This window comes from Serinus canaria, chromosome 2, assembly GCF_022539315.1.
Source record: "Serinus canaria isolate serCan28SL12 chromosome 2, serCan2020, whole genome shotgun sequence".
Lineage (NCBI taxonomy): Eukaryota > Metazoa > Chordata > Aves > Passeriformes > Fringillidae > Serinus > Serinus canaria.
The window spans coordinates 136,898,547-136,905,487 of NC_066315.1; the positions used below are offsets into that span (position 1 = coordinate 136,898,547).

General features: G+C 50.3%; 1 long non-coding RNA gene across 1 annotated transcript; it reads right to left on the minus strand.

Annotated features, from left to right (window-relative positions):
• Positions 1–272: 272 nt before the first annotated feature.
• LOC127059211 (uncharacterized) lies at positions 273–6,436 on the minus strand. Its single transcript, XR_007776820.1, has 2 exons — positions 6,376–6,436; positions 273–456 (listed from the first exon to the last, which is right to left on the minus strand). It is a non-coding gene; the product is annotated as an uncharacterized LOC127059211 (long non-coding RNA).
• Positions 6,437–6,941: the final 505 nt, after the last annotated feature.

The following is a 6,941-nucleotide window of genomic DNA, read 5'->3' on the forward strand; positions in this document are numbered from 1 at the left end:
CTTGGATTCCTTCCTTTCCTTGTTTTATGCGATAAAATTTGTAATGATGGTCCCATTCTTTTTGCTTTGCTAGAAGGAAGTGCTATCTAACATAGCCTTAAAGAATGATAATAGCAAAAAAAGGAATAGGTGATCTTATCTAGTGCTTTTCTCACTTTGCCTTTGTCCTGGTTTAGGGCAAATTTGGAGAGAATCCCCAAAAAGGGCTTCTCCACAAGCAAACCCACAGGCCCCTTCCCCAATTGGTTCAGGAAGAATTCCTCGGAGAGAGGTGGAAAGAACCTGTTTATTTGACAAGCACAGCACCCCCCAGCACACACAATGAGCAATACCGGATGACACCACTCTTCCACTGCTCTGAGAAAGATGACAAATTCAGAAAAGTCTCTCCTGGGGGTTTGCTGTTGTCAGTCCCTCCGGTGCTGAGGCAGCTGCTGCAGCCACAAGGTGTAACCTCTCTCTCTTGGTGTTCTGAATCCCAGTCCGGAGCAGTCAGCAGGTCCAACGGGGGGGGGGGGGGGGGGGGGGGGGCGGAGAACAGTCCAGAAAGGAATTTGGACTGTTTAGCTAAGGTAACTAATGAGAAGGGGGGAAAGAAGCAAGAGCAAGCAAAGCAGAAGCGAAGCAGAAGCAAGAGCGAGAGCAAAAAGCAGGGCAAAAAGCAGAGAAGCCGCAACATGCTCTGGTGCTATCTGTATGTCCCGCCGAGTAGCTGATAGGAGGCCCAAAACAAAACTCTCACTCTGCCAGTCTTAAAGGCACAGAACATAATATCCAGCATAAATTACATACACACGAATGGGGATAACAGTCACCCTAGGACATTCCACCCCTTATCCCCATATCGTCAAACAATTTCATTCTCACCCCACAATCAGGTCTCCCTGAGGTACACATCGTGTTGTTCCATCTCTCTGCATCACCCACCATGTGCATCCTGGTCCCTGAGCAAAAACAACCCCACGGATGGGTTTGTCCGTACTTGAGGCAGAATTGATCCACACTGTCCTCCCTAACAAACCTTTGACATGTACCACTGGGACTTTATCTCCATCTATTATATTCAGGGACTCAGACTGGGCAGGACCTGCTCGGTTAGTGGAACCTCGAGTGTTAACTAACCAGGTAGCCTTTGCTAAGTGCTGCTCCCAATTTTTGAAGGATCCCCCACCCAAGGCTTTCAGTTGGGTTTTTAGTAGCCCATTGTACCTCTCTACCTTCCCTGCAGCAGGTGCATGGTAGGGGATATGGTACACCCACTCAATACCATGTTCCCTAGCCCAGGTGTTGATGAGGCTGTTCTTGAAATGAGTCCCATTGTCTGACTCAATCCTCTCAGGGGTACCATGCCTCCAAAGGACCTGCTTTTCAAGGCCTAGGATGGTGTTACGGGCAGTGGCATGAGACACAGGGTAGGTTTCCAACCATCCCGTGGTGGCTTCTACCATGGTCAGCACGTAGCGCTTGCCTTGGCGTGTCTGGGGCAGTGTGATGTAGTCGATCTGCCAGGCCTCCCCATACTTGTACTTGGACCACCGCCCACCGTACCACAGGGGCTTCACTCGCTTGGCCTGTTTGATGGCAGCACACGTCTCACAGTCATGGATAACCTGAGAAATACTGTCCATGGTTAGATCCACCCCTCGGTCTCGTGCCCACTTATAGGTGGCATCTCTACCCTGGTGACCTGAGGCATCATGGGCCCACCGAGCTAGGAATAACTCTCCCTTGTGTTCCCAATCTAGGTCTATCTTTGACACCCCTATCTTTGCAGCTCGGTCTACTTGCTCATTGTGTTGATGCTCCTCATTGGCTCTACTCTTGGGGACATGGGCATCTACATGGCGGACCTTGACAGGTAGCTTCCCTACCCTAGCAGCGATGTCTTTCCACTCATCAGCAGCCCAAATTGGTTTTCCCCTACGCTGCCAATTGGCCTCTCTCCACCTCTCCAGCCATCCCCACAGAGCATTAGCTACCATCCATGAATCAGTGTAAAGGTAGAGCCTTGGCCATTTCTCTCTCTCAGCAATGTCCAGGGCCAGCTGAACAGCTTTGAGTTCAGCAAGTTGACTTGATCCACCTTCTCCTTCGGTAGCTTGAGCGACCTGTCGTGTGGGGCTCCATACGGCTGCTTTCCACTTCCGGTTCATCCCTACAATGCGACAGGAACCGTCTGTGAAAAGAGCGTAGCGTGTTTCCTCTGGTGGCAGCTGGTTATATGGAGGGGCCTCTTCAGCCCGTGTCACTGGGTCTGGTTCTTCATCTGTGACACCAAAATTTTCACCTTCGGGCCAAGTTGTAATCACCTCCAAAATCCCAGGGCGATTCAGTTTACCTATACGGGCGCGCTGAGTGATAAGGGCAATCCACTTGCTCCATGTAGTGTCAGTGGCATGATGAGTGGAAGGAACCTTGCCTTTGAACATCCACCCCAGCACCGGCAGTCGGGGTGCCAGGAGGAGTTGTGCTTCTGTGCCAATCACCTCTGAGGCAGCTTGGACTCCTTCATAGGCAGCCAAGATTTCTTTCTCCGTTGGAGTATAGTTGGCTTCAGAGCCTCTGTAGCTTCGACTCCAAAATCCTAGTGGCCGACCCCGAGTCTCCCCAGGCACCTTCTGCCAAAGGCTCCAGGACAAGCCATGGTTCCCGGCTGCAGAGTAGAGCATGTTCTTCACATCTGGTCCTGTCCTGACCGGACCAAGGGCTACTGCATGAGCAATCTCCTGCTTGATCTGGGCAAAAGCTTGTTGTTGCTCAGGGCCCCAGTAGAAATTGTTCTTCTTGCGGGTGACCAGGTAAAGAGGGCTCACGATCTGACTGTACTCAGGAATGTGCATTCTCCAAAAGCCTATGGCACCTAGGAAAGCTTGTGTTTCCTTCTTATTGGTTGGTGGGGACATAGCTGTGATCTTGTTAATGACATCTGTAGGGATCTGACGCCGTCCATCCTGCCACTTCACTCCTAGGAATTGAATCTCACGAGCTGGTCCCTTTACTTTGCTCTTTTTAATGGCGAAACCAGCTCCCAGGAGGATTTGGATGATTTTCTTCCCTTTCTCAAACACTTCCGCAGCTGTGTTCCCCCACACAATGATGTCATCAATATACTGGAGGTGTTCTGGAGCCTCACCCTTTTCCAGTGCAGTCTGGATCAGTCCATGGCAGATGGTGGGACTGTGCTTCCACCCCTGGGGCAGTCGGTTCCAGGTGTACTGCACTCCCCTCCAGGTGAAAGCAAACTGAGGCCTGCATTCTGCTGCCAGAGGAATGGAGAAAAATGCATTGGCAATGTCAATAGTGGCATACCACTTTGCTGCCTTGGACTCTAGCTCGTACTGGAGCTCTAATATGTCCGGCACAGCAGCGCTCAGCGGCGGAGTCACTTCGTTCAATGCACGGTAGTCCACCGTCAATCTCCATTCCCCCTCCGATTTACGCACAGGCCAAATGGGGCTGTTGAAGGGTGAGTGGGTCTTGCTGACCACCCCTTGGCTCTCCAGCTCTCGGATCATCTTATGGATGGGGATCACAGCATCTCGAGTGGTTCTATACTGCCGGCGATGCACTGTGGAAGTGGCAATTGGCACCTGTTGCTCTTCTCCCTTCAGAAGTCCTACTGCAGATGGGTTTTCGGACAGCCCAGGCAAAGTGTTCAATTGCTGGATGCCCTCAGTCACTACAGCTGCTATCCCAAATGCCCACCTGAGTCCTTTTGGGTCCTTGAAATACCCACTTCGAAGGTAATCTATGCCCAAAATACATGGGGCCTCCGGGCCAGTCACAATGGGGTGTTTCTTCCACTCATTTCCCGTCAGGCTCACATCCGCTTCCACCAAGGTGAAATCCTGGGATCCCCCTGTCACACCGGCAATAGACACAGACTCCGTCCCCACATGTCTCGATGGGATTAATGTGCACTGCGCACCAGTGTCAACCAAAGCTTTGTATTCTTGTGGTTCAGATGTGCCAGGCCAACGAATCCACACAGTCCAAAAAACACGGTTTTCCCTAGCCTCTACCTGGCTAGAGGCAGGGCCCCTCTAAGCCTGGTCATCCTTCTTTCCCTGGGCATATGTCTTGGATGTTCCTTCAAGGGGATCAGACATATCATCATCATATCTGGCAGTTCGGCTATGGGCAACTGGAGCTGCTTCCCTCTTGGTGGAACTCCCTCTCTGAGTCCTGCCTTCCTTCAATTCACGTACCCGTCGTGCCAGAGCAGCAGTAGATTTCCCATCCCATCTCCTCATGTTCTCTCCACTATCACGCAGGAAGAACCACAGCTCAGCTCGTGGGGTGTACCTTCTCTCTCCATCTGGGGAACGTCTGTATTGGGCACTAGGACGTCTGATCTGTACTGCTGAGATTTGGAGAAGGTCTTCCTTAATTTCCTCCCTGAGCTTCTTGTGATTCTCCTCTATCTTATCCTCTAACTTCTGCAGACGTGTTTCCACTGCTGCGATCCTGGCATGTGTTGGGCCATGCACAGCGTCTGCATATGCTCGGAGCTTCTTCGCCATATCCAGCACGGTCTCATCCCTCTCATCCCGCTTCATTATGGCTAAGGCAGAAGCATATTCGTGTGGCCCGAGTCGTACAAGTTTCCGCCACATCACAGACGTGCATGGTACCAAGTCTGGGTTCCTAGTTGTTACGTCATCTGAGAAGATAATCTCTGCCACTGCCATTTCTCTCAAGCGTTGGATCCCTTGCTCTATGGTCTTCCACTGAGTCTGCTGCATATAAAGATCATCTGCACACAGGTATCTTTGTGCAACACTGTCCAAGACCCGTGCCCAGAGGCTGTGAGGATTAACCCCCCTCATCATTCCTTGGTCGATGACAGGATCATGTGACAGGGATCCCAAATGCCTGGCTTCAGTGCCATCCAGGATTGTGGCCTCACCTGCAGCATCCCAGAGACGGACTAACCAACTAATTATGGATTCATCGGGTCGCCGGGTGTAATCCTTCCTTAGGCCACGGAGGTCCTTCAGGGAAAAGGACTCCATATGGGCTTCTGGTCTGGCACCTGCTGCTTTGACTTCTGATTTTACATCAGGAGGCGCTGAGGGTCCTTCTCCTGCATCATCCTCATCATCATCCACTGGTCGATTGGTCTTGCCCGTGCATTTCCCACTTCTAGTGCTGGTAGCTACAGCCATTGGTTTAGCTGCTGGCTTAGGCTCACTATCTAGCTTGGCTGTTTTGTCTCCCTGCCCCGCTGCCTCTGTCTGCTGGCCAACCGTATCTAGCAATGTGCGATAAGCGTATGCCAAGGCCCAGCTCAGTGCAATGATCTTTTTCTCTTTAGGGTCATCCTGGTACTTCTCTTTCAGATATTTCCCCACCTCAACTGGGTTCTGAATTTGATCATGGGGAAAGTCCCAGACTATAGGGTCAGAGAATTCCTTCAGGATTTGGCCCATATTCTCCCATTTCCCACACCACTTAGGATTTTCCACACCTGGGTCTATTCCTGAGTCAGGGATCTCATCAGCCCGGCTAGAAATCTCAGCCCTCATTCTAGAGATGCAGCAGACTATATAGAGCAAGCTTACCAGATTGAGTACTAGAAAGATGGTCTCTTTAACATTCAGGGGAAACTGAACATTCTCCAAAAGCGATGCAACAGATTCAGAGGAGAAGAAGGAAAGCAAAGGCTGAAAAGCCTCACCCCCTGCTCTTCCTCTAACAATCTGGATGCATAACCATAGCCATGAACCATTCACACCTGGAGCAGACCCCAGCATGTTTACAAACTTCTTGCAAGCTATTACCACCAAGCCCAGCAGGATAGCTACTCTGGTCACTGCCCCTCTGCTGTAAAAGCTACGTATTAGAGACAATACAAGAGCTATTTCTGGATAAGAAAACAAACCAAGGGACCATAGAGGTATTAAGATCTCAAAAAACCTTAGGGACCAGAAATGCATGCAAGCCTTCCCCCCAATAGACATTATGAATTCAAAAAGCATGTCTATTAACTGCTTTACACTGAAACAGAATAATGGTAACCAAAATGCACTCAAAACAGGGTCTCTCCACTCTCTCTCGAGCCGCACGTTGGGCGCCAAGATTTGTCCTGGTTTAGGGCAAATTTGGAGAGAATCCCCAAAAAGGGCTTCTCCACAAGCAAACCCACAGGCCCCTTCCCCAATTGGTTCAGGAAGAATTCCTCGGAGAGAGGTGGAAAGAACCTGTTTATTTGACAAGCACAGCACCCCCCAGCACACACAATGAACAATACCGGATGACACCACTCTTCCACTGCTCTGAGAAAGATGACAAATTCAGAAAAGTCTCTCCTGGGGGTTTGCTGTTGTCAGTCCCTCCGGTGCTGAGGCAGCTGCTGCAGCCACAAGGTGTAACCTCTCTCTCTCGGTGTTCTGAATCCCAGTCCGGAGCAGTCAGCAGGTCCAACGGGGGGGGGGGGGGGGGGGGGGGGGGGGGCGGAGAACAGTCCAGAAAGGAATTTGGACTGTTTAGCTAAGGTAACTAATGAGAAGGGGGGAAAGAAGCAAGAGCAAGCAAAGCAGAAGCGAAGCAGAAGCAAGAGCGAGAGCAAAAAGCAGGGCAAAAAGCAGAGAAGCCGCAACATGCTCTGGTGCTATCTGTATGTCCCGCCGAGTAGCTGATAGGAGGCCCAAAACAAAACTCTCACTCTGCCAGTCTTAAAGGCACAGAACATAATATCCAGCATAAATTACATACACACGAATGGGGATAACAGTCACCCTAGGACACCTTGTAACACTTACAGACAGTAAAAGAGCAATAAAAAGTGTCTGAGAAAGTGTTTATAACCAATTTAAATGTCTGTATTCTGTTTTGGGTGCAACAGCTTGGAACTTGTGGAATTAAACAATTCAGGACTTGAGGAATGTTTTGTTAATTAGCCAACATTAATATATTTCCTCTGATTTTACAGTGAAAAG